Source organism: Pezoporus occidentalis, unplaced genomic scaffold (assembly GCF_034315485.1).
Source record: "Pezoporus occidentalis ecotype Australia unplaced genomic scaffold, CSIRO_AGI_Poc_V1 ctg218, whole genome shotgun sequence".
In the NCBI taxonomy this organism is placed as follows: domain Eukaryota; kingdom Metazoa; phylum Chordata; class Aves; order Psittaciformes; family Psittacidae; genus Pezoporus; species Pezoporus occidentalis.
In genome coordinates this window covers 590989-605899 of record NW_026914051.1, presented here as the reverse complement: position 1 = coordinate 605899, position 14911 = coordinate 590989, and the positions used below count along the sequence as shown (strand labels likewise).

General features: G+C 37.5%; 1 long non-coding RNA gene across 1 annotated transcript; it reads left to right on the top strand.

The window, feature by feature from the left end:
* Positions 1 to 159: 159 nt before the first annotated feature.
* LOC134164360 (uncharacterized) lies at positions 160 to 3641 on the top strand. Its single transcript, XR_009965117.1, has 3 exons — positions 160 to 703; positions 1254 to 1331; positions 3503 to 3641. It is a non-coding gene; the product is annotated as an uncharacterized LOC134164360 (long non-coding RNA).
* The last annotated feature ends 11270 nt before the right edge of the window (positions 3642 to 14911 follow it).

Below are 14911 nucleotides of genomic sequence, written 5' to 3'. Positions count from 1 at the left end.
AAGACTTTTCTAATAGAATGATGTTGATCAATAATTTTTATCAGTATGACCAGCCCTGACAGTGTTCAGGGCCAGGCTGGATGGGGCTTGGAGCAACGTGGTCTAATGAAAGGTGTCCTTATCTGTGGTTAAGAGGGTTGGAACCGGGTAAGCTTTAAGGTCCCTTTCAACCCAAACTATTTGTGATTATCAACACAACGTGGGGTTTTATAAGCTACAGAGGCAGTAAGCTGTTTGTGGGCTGAGTGGGGCAGAAGTGCTCTGACTCTGCATCTAAACACTTGTAAAGAATGTTGGGGCATGTGCAGAATACCTACTCCTTCTTTTGCTAATGAACGGAAAAGTGGAAAGAGAACAGTGGGATGAGAAAAGTCCTGCCAGCTCCATTGATAGAGTCCGTAGCACTCCATGAGTAGGTACAAAATTAAGGTAGTCTTTTTCCTCTGAATCTTTGATGGAAAAGTATCAGATCGCTACATACATTTGAAGTAAATGGAAATGACAGTGAATTAGTTCATAACATTCTGCTGTTTTATTTCATGCCATTTTTTTAAACCCTGAAACCCACATGCAAAGCTATATTTGATTTAGGGGCTTTATAATCACAGCTAGATGAGTAGCTGAAAGTGTGGTGCAGAGCAGTCCCAGAAGCAGTCTGTGGTTGAGGATGTCCCTCAGCTGCTGGTTGCAGGATACTAAGAGGGTGGGTTAGTGGAAGATCTATTTTTTTCCTACTGTCTTTTTCATATTCCTCTTTCAGGCCCCCGCTACTAGACTTTGCTGAGCAAGAGACTGGACGAGATGAGCATTGTTTTGAGGCAGTTTGAATGTTCATGCATGAAGTTTTAGATGTTCTCGTCTTGAGCAAAGATGTAAGTTTAAAATAAGCATAATGTTCATTATAGGCTTTGCTTAAGAAGACCGTCATGATACTGCAGGTATTTCTGGTTAAATAAAAAGCTCTGCACAGCTAGTATGAGCTACAGTGCACAGTCTCAAAGCACTTTCCTGATTAGCACTCAACAAATGTAAATAAAAAAGCGATTTCCTATTCTGTCACATTTGGAGATGTAATGTGCATATCTTGGTAGTGATGTTTCTGTATAAATTTTAGAGATGTTCAGTTAATTCCAGCTGAAGAGCAGCTCTGTATGCATATTGGTGCTCCATGTATGTTCCCCTTTGGAAGCATAAGTCTCTGCAGGATCGTGTCTATAACAGTGATGAAGGGTGTTGCATTGCTTTTCTTCCAGGCTTACATTTTTTTTGTCCCCCTAATACTGACCATGAAAGCTTGCAGATTGAAAGCTGTTTGCTTAAACCCAGCCCAGGTAAGACGAACAGGTATTACGTTTGCTTTTACCTAGGAACTCTGTCATGATGGGCAACTTCATAGCCTGGTGATTATTATTCCTAGCACCTCAGACCATGGCAACAACTCAAAAAAATTAATGTTCAGTATTGTTGTACCAAAGATCCTGAATTTTCCTTTTCAATATGGATGCAAAGATGGCATTTTCTGCAAAAGCTAATGTGATTTATGCAGCATTAGACCACATTTGCAAAGAATTTGTAAATTCCCTCTGGAACCACTTAAAATTTAAACAACAACTAAAAAGTAGATTTCGTGATAAACCAAAAGAGAAGAAGAGTTTCAGGGTTTCTATTTGGTTTAACAGGTTTATCACTTCTTAAGCTTGCTTGATTTTGAGTTGACCAGTTTTTGTGTTAACCCACTTTTAGAGCACTTAAAAGTCCTGCTGGTGAGAGAGTGGATTGCAACTGTAAACCTGTAAAGCAGAGATAAAGATTAGAGTTCCTCAGTGTTGCATTTAGGATTTGTAAAAAAATCAGGTGTTAGCAAACAGCACTGGGCACATCTTCCTGCAAGGAGATTGTTGTCCTATAATATGAACATATACTCTGTTCATCTTACACAACTGTTTAACTGTTTAACTGTTGTTATTAATGCTCCTTTATTCACTATCATTCTTCTTACACCTGTCTTCCTGACTAGTAATGGTTCTGCTACATGACACTGGTCCCAAAGGCATCACAGACACTTCCACCTTCAGGTCCTCTCTTAGTTGTTTACTGGCACTTACCATGATTTTCATTTGCAGTTGTTCACTTACTTCCTGGTTCATGTAACAGCGATCTTCTTTTGCTAGACACTCTTAATAACACTGAGCCATTTTCTTTAAAGAATAACAGACAGCTAGCTGAAACTTCAGGGCTCTGGCAACTAATTCTATGCTGCAATACTCAGTGGAGTAACCTGACAAGATTTATGTGATCTTTGTGTACTTAATAAAAACTTTCTATTTATCTTGGCGTTCACATTGAGTTCAAAGCTAGCTTTTGCAACTGTGCAGTTTTAGCTTAGTAGCGATTATCTTTTGATAATGTAGTCACATACAGTGAGATGTTCTGTCTTAAGCTGGAAAAGGAGAAAGCTGTAAAAGAGGCTTGTTTGACACAAAAATGAAGTAAGGTTGGTCCCACTAAGGAAGAAGACATAAGGTAAAAGCTAATAATACAGTGAAACATTTGGGTTATAAACTTCTTCTGTTTGGAAAATTCAGCAGGATGGATGCTATGAGTCACTGGTATGAAGCTGCAGAAATCTACAGGAAAAAAGTAGTAGAACATACTAATTTTAAAACAAATCCTACATACTCATAAAAATTCATTACTGAAAAAAAAAACACTGAGGAGAAATACAAACATTGGGAGAACTCAAGCAACATCCATAAAAAATTAAATTATAATCAAATTATAATGAAAATATATGAAGACATTCGTTTTCCAAACTGACTGAAAATACAGGAAATTATTTTATGCCAGCTGAACAGCCAGCTTTCCATTTGAGATTATAGTTTCTTGGACTACAGTTTTTTGTCTTCCTTTTCACAAGTTAGACTTTTTACAGTATGAAGTTGTTTTCTTCAGGAAAACCTGACTTAAAGTTTCAACGAGACAGAGTTTTGGACATTCATAGCTGTTTAGTACTCCTGGCTAAATAATCTTTTTCTGTTTACAGTGTTCTCATTTCAGCTGCTTAAGAAGTGGAGCACCAAAGAGAGTTCATGCAAAAAATACCAGTTATATCACTTTTAACATCTGTTTATCTGGAGACAGATGTCTGATCTCTCTTAATAAAGGAATTTGCATGGTCTTCATTTTGCCTGATAATATCAGGAAAATCATTTTGATATAAATACACTTTTGATTTAGCACTTCATCACTCTATTTTTTTCACATTTCCATACAGAATATTGATTTATTTTGTCTTCTGATCTGTATTATCTTTGCCCTGGAACTGTATTGGACTTACAAACTTGGGCCAGCTCCAGACTTTCTGAGAACTCTTTTAATATTAATACTTCGCCTCACAAGTAGTTGTGACTCTTCAACACACCAGACCAGTTACGTGTTTTCTTCTTATCTTCTGTGTGTTCTATAAATTTTGTTCTTAATTATGTTTCTGTTTTTCTGGGAGACTCTGAAGATGAACTGGTGAGACACAAATAGAATGTGATCAAGAAGCAAAGAAGGCAGAAAAGAAAGAAGACAAGAAGAAAGGCTTTGTAATGTTGTGTATAAGCAGAACCAGGAAACTTTCTTCTGTCAACATGGAAGTTAGTGGAATACCTTGCACTTACACTCCTACACATCTCAAAGGTCTCACAAGTGTTCATGCACTGCATCCCAGGAATAAACAGGTTTTGTTCCATTAGATGGAAGAAAATCAAGCCTTGAAGTATGTCTTAGGAAGCAGTAAGAAAAAAATTGTGAGGTAATGATTGAACTGTAAGATCAGTAGTGAATAAGATACTTTTTAAGCTACAAACTTTAGTTTTCTTAAATGCTGATTTTCTCATATAGACATTAAGATGAAAAAAAAAATAAAACATCACCAGTTCTTGTACGTTACTTGATTTGCTTTTACCACAGTCATTTGTTAAAAGTAGCACAAATGACTGCAATGTCAATTGACTCTCAGAAAGTTGATGAGCTTCCACTGTGACTGTTGGCAAGTCACTGATTTGTCTGTGTGTGAAGAATGTAGTATGCCAGAAAGATCAGATATACTCCCCCACGGAGACTAGATAACATTTTTCAATCTGTAAGAATGTGACTGATTGTTGATACTTGGTATCACAAAAGAGATGATTTCAGGCAATTGTGGTGGTCTCAAAGCAAAAAGAAGCGAGTCCAAGGAATGGCCTTCTTGCATGGAAAACTAAGGCAGATTTCGCTCAGTGATGCACCAGTATCACCAAAATGTTGGTGAACTGAAGCACGATTCCTGATTATGCTGTCATCTTTCAAGCCATTCAGACAGGAAGAAACACTTTTTATTACTGAACTACCAGACAGCCCAAGCTACTAGCAATAAGTTTTTCTTTTTTCTACTTGCTGTTGCATGTTCTCCTATATTATTAGAAATGAAGTGCCAAAGAAAAGATTTTCGTCAGTCTCCAAAATGTCTAGAGTAATCTCAGTCAGTACAGCTTTTAACCAGCTGGTTGTGCCGATAGAAAAAGAGACAGCTTAGCTTTCCAATAGAGTATTTTCAAGTGTCTGTTTTGCAGGTAGAGAATATGCTGGTGAGTTTGGTTACCTGGTGTCTAGTCATGACTTGAGACATGCTGTGTACCTCCATGCTAGGATTGTGCTGTAGAGTTGCAACTTTGCAATGTGTATCTTGCGCTAAGAGGTGGTTGCTGAGCATTTGGAAGCGTGGGCAATTGTAGTTAACTTCAAACAATAGTGCCTCTAAAAATTTTAGCGTCATAAGAGTTTGGATCATGAAGTCCATGCAAGAGCCAGTAGCCTCAGCCCCTTGGCTGTCAAGGAGGTGGTGAACGCAGTACTCTGTGTTTGCCTGTGGGCACTGGGACAAAAGACCAGCTGCTATCCAGAGGCAAAGAGCTAAGCCTTCAAGCTTGCTTGCTCACACTCTGAGGCCAACTGGCCTAGAAATATGTAGGACTGAAACTATATCACAGTTTTGTGTCACATTTTGTTTGCACATATTGTTGCTGGATTTGCAGGTGCAGTCTGAGGTTTGGGTGGATGAAGTTTGCCATCCAAAACTGCAAAGGCTCAGACATCTGCATTTACAAGTTGCTGTCAGTAACTGACCCAAAGAGTCCTTCTTTAAAGAATGTGTGGCTTACTCTTATTTTACAGCTTCCATTTTACATAAGGAGCTATTGTATTACACTTAAAACGTACAAAACCCATTCCTGACTGAAACAAGAGACAAACATGGTATACCACTCATTCTGAGAAGTATTTAACACTTGCTCAGATCCACAGTTCCACTGAAGTAGGATTTCTGGTGTGAGTAAAGGAGAACACTATCTAGTCCCAATTATTACTGCTATTTTAGGTGAATATTTCGTGTAGGTGGATAGGATAATATGAACTGTAATGCTGGCAGTGTGTGACTGGTACACCTCTAACATCTCTGAGCAAGGCAGTTCATTACTTTTGCTTCCCAGGGGTTGTGAACAAAATTAAAATTTCTGTAGGAACAGATTCCCTGAAGGTCCAGGGTGACCTCTTTTCTCATTTTCATGATGGGGCCTTAAATCAAATGCAGCAGTTTTCCGTTAATATATTTAATTTGCTTGACAGCATGACATTGTTGGTATTTAGGCTTAAATTCATACTCTGTCAAATCTCATTAGTTTATTTTAATAAGGATCATCTTGATTGTAACTCCCTGGCTTCAGTAATTGCTAGGATATCTTTTAATAACCATGTGTAGCTCTGGTATCACTTTCATATTTATGTGCTGCTTTGTGGTTTCCTACACGACTTGCCTCAAATGAGGGGTGTTAATATTTGACAGGAAAAAAAAATATATTTCTTATATTTTCTTGAAATCTACTAATGTTTCAGTGTCCTAGCTGTCAAAGAATATTTTCTTCAAATAGTTTGATGAATAGTTGTGAGCTGGTGAAGGAGAACAACATGACAGCCATTTGTTTCTCTGTTGTAAAGTGTTGCCTTTGAGCAGTTTGTATAGGTAATGGTTTTGGGGTAGAAGTGTAACAATGACATGTTGAGCTTTTCAGACAATTCAGTATCAGCTGTCACACACAGCAGTCTGTAGGGGTTATTTGTGGTGCTACTGGAAAGTTATGGATTGCATGATTCTGTACAAAGAAAGTACTCACTTTGTCTTTTGAGTCTATTAAATAATTTTCTGCAGGAAGTTTTCTGTCCTGCTGTTTTCTTGTAATAGGATACTCCTTTCTGATAGCAGTATTCTTACCTGTCTGTATGCCTTTCGTGGTAATTTTTGAAAATGCTAGAATTAATACTAATTATTTCAATATGCATATGCCCAGACAAATAATTTTACTTGTCCTCTATGCAGTCCTTTGTCAGGGCAGCTGTACCTACTAAAACAGGAGGAAAACTTGGATGTAGGTATTCTCATTTACACTTTACTTATCCTTGGAAAAATTGCCACAAAGGACAAAAACTTTGTCTAACTTGTAACAAGATCCAGTGAATCAGTTATGAAACTGTCTTTTGATTCCTGCCTGGGTGGAGCATATTAAAGTGGAATCTCTGTCAGTGTAAATATATTACATATAAGAACAGAAGATATGGCTGCCAATAACTTAGCAATTTTAAATATTCGTAAGTGTAGCATTTGTACATTGGAGTGTATTCTCAACCTGATTTTGAATGTTACGGACTAATCTTTTGCATTTCTTGAATGATTCAATGTGGAAAATATTCATAAAGTTATAAAAATATGTTGATTTTGATCCTTCTGTTTTCTTTCTAGGACGACTGAAAGTCTTTGCAGTTACTGTAAGCGGAAAATCAATATAATAAGAAAATGTTGATTTAGCTTTTCATATGGAAATAAGTCTTCTGAGCATAGTTAGAAACAGAGTCTTAAAGAGACCAGATTCAAAGATTTTTTTTTTTCCCTGTTAGATGAGGATGGTTATTTAAGAAAACAGCTTAAATGGGAGAAAAACCTTATTCACCAGGGTTGAAATTAACTTGACCTGCATAAATTCTGAATAATCATCTATGAAACCATTCATATGAAAAGGAAAGCCAAATGTTTCTGGAATGCTGAAGTTTTATATTTGTCAGCTATGCCACAGTACTTAAAATTGAGCCCAGCATAGTGATGGTCTTTCAGTTCAGCCCAGCTTTCTCTGTACTTTTGCAACAAATGAAAATATATCAGCTGCATCACTGCTCTTGGTAGAGGATCTAGAAGAAGGGAAGCAGAGGTAAAGACATGAAAAATGGTGAAATAGCAAAATCTAGTGAAGCCTTGCTGGCCAAAAGACAGAATGAATTTCTGTACTACATAGAGGATTTAAGCTAAAAGCAGTTCAGGATATAACTCTGCAGAACTCCAGTCACAGGGACCCTTACCCTGATCTATAAAGAGGATCAGGGTATTTGAAAAGGGTTTCCTATCTTCAGAGCCTTTTCTCTTTTCAAGCTTAATCACTAACTGTTCACCACAACTAGCAGGCAAATAACTGGCTTAACTGACCAGCTGGAATAAGCTACAATAACTGCTTAGATTTAAAAAACAGTTGGTCTTACACAATTTTATGTCAGAAAATGCAGTGAATAATTATAGCAATGTTTTCATAGCTTCACAAATATTTTGACTTCTAAAATGCCTAATAAGGCATTTTTAATTTTTATTTAATTTGTACTTTTAAAAAATAATTGTTACATGCAATGTATATTTGTGTGTCTTTTCTAAAAATCTGATAGTATTTTTTGTCCTAATGAAGAATTGTTTCAAACATGCCATAGTCAAAAAAAAGAAACTCCTTTAGTCTTTTCCTGTGTCATATACTAAATTTCAGATGAAGCTGATATTATTTCTTGGTCCAATTCTTTCTGCATGATTTTATTTGGTAATACCAATGGAGATGAAATAAAGTGGTTTTCAGTTGTCTGAACATTTTCTGTGGACTTCTTTGCAACAGGAGAGCATTACTGAAGCAGTTTGTGAAAGGGATTATCCTTCTTTCCAGCAGTGGAATAATTTCATGGCCATAATAAACCTTTAGAACAGTGATGAGCAATGATGGCAAGAGTATCTTAATTTTAAATGTTTTGTGAATGTCATTTAAATTATGCAGACTTTTGAGCCATGGTGATTAAAGCATCTGTGCAATCCACTGCACAGAAACTCAGCTTGAAAGAAGTGGTTCTGAATATTGAATTTTGGACTCCTCACGTTCCTTTAATATTACAATAATAGAATACCTACTGATCTCAGTGGCAGCTTTCCAGTATTAAGAACTACAAAGAAAAAGCCGTACTGAAAAAAAAAAAAAACCAACAAAATTTCCTAGTTTACCCAGGAAATTATTAATTTCCATTTTAGAGGACCAGAAAGTTACCGTTTTACAAGGAGGTGTTTATGACCTGTTGGGTGCAGCAGTGTCATTCAAGATATAGGCAGATCAGATCCCAAGCAGTGAAATGATTCAGTATTTTTACACACATGATCTGAAATTTCTGTATTTTCTGGAGATTTAGGGAACTATTTCTTCATTTAAAATAGACTTACACTTCTAAAGCCACTTCTTGTATACTAAACTTAGAAAGGCAGAACGTAGAAGATACCAGAAAGTATATCTGTTTGTGCAGAGTTTGGTGCTGATTCACAGTAAAGTGAGAGGTAGCTGGTTTTGCTGCCAGGTAGAAACCTGAGAATGCACAACTAGTGAAATGCACACTTAAATAGATGTAATGATACGTTGGCAAAATAGGGATCCTTCATGCAACTTAATTAGGCACCAGAAAGTCAGAATGAAGGTACTGGCTTGAGCACTGTGGTTTGAGAAAGCAGAATTAGGCATCTAGAACATCTGGTTTTGAATTAGCTACTTACATTTAGCCTGTATTTTAATTTTGGACCTACAATATTGATTTGGAACTTGCCTTTGCCATCTGATCCTGAATAAAATATCCTCCATTCATTTGGTGGGGATTTTTTTCAGGGCAAACTGCTGGGCAAACTGCTGTTGTTATTTTTAAATATAAATATTATGCAATATAAGTTTATAAAAATGCTGCAGTTATGGTGCCAGACTTTCAAGAAAAAGCAGTTGCTATGGGATGGCCAAGATTAGATTAGTATTCACAATTTTTGGTAGGATCTACCTTTCTTGCTGGATACATAGGCTCACATTCTAAAAATCACATCGATGCCAAGACCTTAGTTCACAAGCAAATTAACTTAGTGGTTTCACAAAATAAGACAAGCTCAGTCTGAATAAAATTTCCAGCATGTGGCCTTAAATGCATTTAAAGAAAGAAATCAAGGAAATTTACACATTAGTTAAAAAGCAGCACATGATGTCTGATATCTTTGCATATTGGAAAATATTTGTCCCAGTAAAATTATCAGATCTTTACCGTCTGCTATGAGAAATCTGTTGACTGCAGGCAAGAAATTAACAGTTTATTAAAAAAAAATAAAAAATTAAAAAATTAAAAGAGAGCTGAATGCTGCAGCTGAAAGCCAATACTGACTTCCTGACTTCCTGATAGGAGCGGTATTTTCTCAACAGATAAACTTTTGCTGAAAATTACTTTGGTTAGTGAATGGTAAGATACACTTATTTTTAAGAATTGCCTGTTGCCTTCCAGTTCCATGACTTTTGATGGATGTCTGTGTAGTTCACCCTTGTGAAATGTTGCACTGCAAAAAATTCAAGAGGAAGCTTGAAACAAATGAATATCTCTTACTGAGAGCTGAAGGGCTCCATTTGCAGTGGGTGAAATTAAGTACCACTTTCTGAAACTGAACATCAGTGGATACAAAGGTGCAGCTGCACTCCTTTACAGTGGGTAATCCATTGAGCTAGTCATAGAATCATAAAGTCATAGAATCACTTGGATTGGAAGGGACCTTAAAGCTCATCCAGTTCCAAACCCCTGCCATGGGCAGGGACATCTTGTACTAGACCAGGTTGCTCCAAGCCCTGTCCAACCTGGCCTTGAGCACTGCCAGGGATGGGGCAGCCGCAGTTTCTCTGGGCAACCTGTGCCAGGGCCTCAGCACCCTCACAGGGAAGAACTTCTGCCTGAGATCGCATCTCAGTCTCCCCTCTGTCAGGTTAAAGCCATTCCCCTTGTCCTGTCCCTACAGGCCCTTGTCAAAAGTCCCTCTCCAGATTTTTAGTCCTTCTAAGTAGTCATTGTTAGTTGAGCTGGTTGTTATTAAGTAGCAAAAAGCTATTTAAGCAATCTCTTCAGTTGTGGAGGTAAAGAAACTCTGTGCTTGGACTTCTTCCAGCATATGAGTACGTTCTTAGTGTAGCATTTCACATCTGTCGAGTAGGTATGTACTGTGGGAGGACAGTATTTGGGAGGATATAAGATTGAAAAATATGCATAGTTTCCCTGTAGCAAGTATGTAACACCAGTGCCTAAAACGCCTCTGTGTCCTGCGAGAAATTCCAAGCTGCATCTGAGCTTCTGCTTTACATTAAATAGCAAACTCCAGACAATAATGTTTAAGGTTTTTTCAAGTTTGGAGATACATTCACCCTGAAGGGCATGCTGAGAAATACTTGTGAGCAACCTGATGAATTTCATTATCAGTCAAAATGATTTTACTTTTCTTTACTTTTAACATTTCCTTTTCTCTGTTTTGTTCCCTTAAATAGCTACTGCCCTTTGGACTTATGTTCACATCAAATATATTTAGGTCTTTCTGGATCACAAGTCTTAATCTTTCCTAGTCACCTTCCTGGGTCATTTCCCTCTGTGCTGATTTCCCTTCAAAGTATTAAAGTCCTACTTTGATGCAGTGCTGAAGTTTTCAATAAATAAATGATTTTTTTTTTTTTCAGGCTGTGTATTACTGGAATTATGGAACACACACATATTTATTGCCACTTTACTAACATTTTGTGTCCAACTTCAACAGAAGGAGCACTTCTTGTATATTGCAGTTAAAAAATGGTGTTTAATATTTACATACATTGGGGCTTTTTGCAAGCATTATCTGTGACCTTTGCTGCAGTTCCTGGAATTCTGCTTTGCAATTATCCAGAATGGTTTTCACACTGGGTCCACTTTTTGTCCCTTGCTTTTTCAGCTGATTGCCCTGTGTTGTTCATATGCTTCATAGAAAACATGAAGTTTAAAAAGTGTTTTACTTGGCTATCCTGTATCAGTTAGAAATTTTTCATTTCTACTTGTTTTTCATATACCAACTTTTCTACTAATTTTTCATTTATTACTTGTATAGTAGCTATGTTAGCAGACTTTAATTCTGGCTAATAAATCTGAATCCAGTTTTGTTAGTTTGATGGGGGAGGGTGGAAGATGAATGAGCAGTAGCAGGGTTAAATTTGAATTCTGAGTTGAGTATCTGATCGAAAAAGAGATAATGGTGAATGAAATCTCAATTTGTAACATTTTTCCAGGAGAGTATAGCTCCGCCCACCCAAAATAATTTCATTCAGTGGTAACATTATTTACAAAAATACAAAAAGAAGTAAATGTGGGTTGAAGTCAACAGTTGGAGATGGTAGAGCAACTAGTTAGAGTTAACCCTCTAACTAGGGTTAGAGCAACTGCTCAAATGGAGTTCTGTTATTTCCTGAAGGGCATGAACCTGCATTTCTCTAATGAATAAGATGCTTTCGGAAAGAGGTGGGAGAAGTCTGCTTAGGTGTCCCATTGAAACTCTACAGCTTTGAATCAGTAATTAAGCTTTCACACCTCTCAGGCAACTGTTCTCACCACTGTCGACGCAGTCACTTGTCTGTTCTCACTAACTGTTTAAGTATTTTATGGAAAAGAGAAACACTGTGTCCTCAGAACAATCACAATGCAATCACAAAACTGGTTGCACCCCCTGTGCACAGCACGCTGGCAGGTGTGGATCTGTTTCTGTTTTCCAGTTGTATTGGTTATTACTGAGAGAGAGAAAACTTGTCTGACTCACCCAGTATTTGGGTGAAACATCTGAGTGCTGGTGTCTATCCTAGTAGATGTTTAATTATTTATGCAGCATGGAATCGATATGGGGAGGAAGGCAGAGATGCAGTTAAGGCACAGTGGTTTGTCTCGCAGGCATAGGAGGAAGCTGAGTTGTTCCAACCTGCAGCTTAGACAGAAGCCCCAGCCACTGAACTATTGAGTGGATGTGGGATGTGAAAGCTTTGTGAATTGAGGCCGTATGTTTTAACAGGACAGTATATGCTAGTTCAGCTTTTACTGATCACCAGTCTCAACCTATTTCCCAACTACACAAGATAATGCTAAATATATCAGCCAAGAAATCCTTTTGCAGACTGCTGAGCTGTCCTGGGAGCGCCCGTTGCAGATTGCCTCTTTCCTCCCATCTTCCAAGCTCTGGATTAGGTGTTGCACTTACTCTTCAGCTCCCCCCCCGCCACTTATGGGAGCCCTTCTTCCATGTACAGATTCAAGTAACACAGTCATTTTTTAATACTAAACTAGTAACAATAATCATGTCTTTTTTGAAAATGAAACACGTCCAGACAGCTGCTTATTTTCAAGGAGATGACGGTGTATTTAAAAAAAAACAGTTTTTCCCTTCATGAATCTAGAAGAATGCTAAGTGGCACTTGTATGGCTTATGCTATAATTTCCAATGTTTTTCCTGATAGCTGGACTTCAATATATCTGTGATTTAACAGAAGCTAAATACTTCGGTTTCTTTATTCACAAATACTTAAATGTGGTTACAGTCCTGTCAGCACTTTAGAAGGCTCAGTTTTAGTTTCTCTCTGTGGATAAGTATTGAGGTGACGTAATAGATTGAACAGATGCTCTGGAGAATGACTGACTTTGGGAAAGTAAATAAGTAAAATTTAAGCCTATGTAAGGTCTAATTAGGGCCTGCTTCCCTAGTGAGGGTGAATGGCAAATATGAAAATATTAAACAGCTGCTGGCAGCGTGGTACTGAAATATCAGGTAATGACAGTTCTGTTCTCAGATAAATTCTAAAAGCATTGCTTCTGGAAGGTCTCTTATCGCTGGGAGAAACCATCTGAATTTTTTATATACTTTGATGGGTTATAAATTATATAACCCATATATATATATATATATATATATGGGTATATATATATATAAAAAATATAAATATAAAGCTGTAATCACTCCAGAGAAAAGAGAAAGACCTGTGCCTCACAGGGGAAAAGCTCGATAAGAACATCTGCTCAATGTGCCATGGTGGGCAAAGAAGCAAAGAAGATAGCAGGTTGCATTAGGGAAAATATGTAGAATGATACTGAGGTTGCAGTATTACTGCTACATATATAGATGCATTATCTGTATTTCTATGCTTAATGCTTCAGGAATTTTGATACTTCAGGAATTTTGATACTTCAGGAATTCTAGTCTTTCAGGAAGTACAGCTATACAAGCTTGGTATTGTTTAGTTTTAAGGTAAGAGATGTCAGCTAGTTTAATTTTTATGTATACCCTTGTTTTTATTACATAAAAATAGTGCTTAAAGCTTGAACTAGTATTAACTGCCATAGCACTGTCGTAAAGGTGAGAGAAAATCAATGTATTAAGTTCATCCCGCCTTAAATAAATGTTCAAGTACAAAGCAAATTATTTTAGACATAAGAGGATTTTTCTTATGAAGAAAGGTTGAAATAATGCAAACTGTGCTAGCAAGGGGAGGAAGGCTGATGTTGCAGAGATCAGTTGTGGCAAAACTGTGTACTAATATACAGAGAATAAAAGCTAAATTTGTCAGCAATTGTTTCTTGATATAGACAAGAAGAGTATTCCCTTCTGTATCATTTGGGAGCATCCTGTTATGGTGGTGATGATAGTCTGTAATTATGAACTTTCTTCATCTGGCCGGGGACAGATCTTTTGCCTTAAATTCGCCTTCCTCAAAAGAGTTGCTCCAGCCCTTGCAACTGTTGAAGAATACAGTAAAGGGAAGATAAAAACTGTCCAGAATTTATTCAGATCTGTCTTCTCCATGTGGTGGTTTTAGTGGGTGAGTATGTTTGTACCATTACACACTTTTAATAAAGGGACTAAAACCCTTCCATTCCAAAATCATTTCTTTAATCAGAAATATTATAATTATTTTTAATCTGTGTTTCTGGGGGAGAAATAAACATGATGTGGTCCCATTTGTTCTGTAGCTACGTTATTGATGCTGTGATTAAGATGTTAATTGATTTCGTGTGACAGGTGCAGAAGGCAGGGGAACTGGATGGTGCCTTTGCCTCAGTTCTCCCCAGGCAGGCTTCTATGTTATTTCCCTTTTCATTATTATTATATTATACTATACCTTATTTTAGCTATTAAACTATTCTTATCTAAACTCATGCATTTTTACCTTTTCTCCAGTTCTCTTCCCCACCTCACAAAAGGGTGAAGAATGAGTGACTGCGTGGTCCTTTCTTGTTGGCAGGGATTAAACTGTGACAAGTCCCCAGGAAAACTGGAGAATATATTTCTGGGCATATGGAGGATAACATGATTGGGAGCAAGGGTTTGTCAGCAAGGTTTACTGGAATTAAATCACACCTGACCCACCTGAAGGCCTTCTGTGAAGAAATGATTGGTTTGTGGATGGTGGGTGAGATGTGGTTGTCATGTACCTGGGCTAGAGCAAGGTTCTTGACACTGTCACTGTTCTCATATCCAGGTTAGGCCATGATGGTCTGGATGGATGGACAGTGAGACAGATGAAAAACTGGTTGGATAATGGGACTCAGAGGGCTGTGATCAGTGGGTCATATTGTCTTGGTAACAAGTGGGGCATTGCTGGGGTCTGTCTGGGACCTCTCATTAATATCTGTCGTGGCTTAATCCTGGCCAACACCTTGAGCACCCCCAGCCTCTTCACTAGTGGGGTAGCATGAGAAA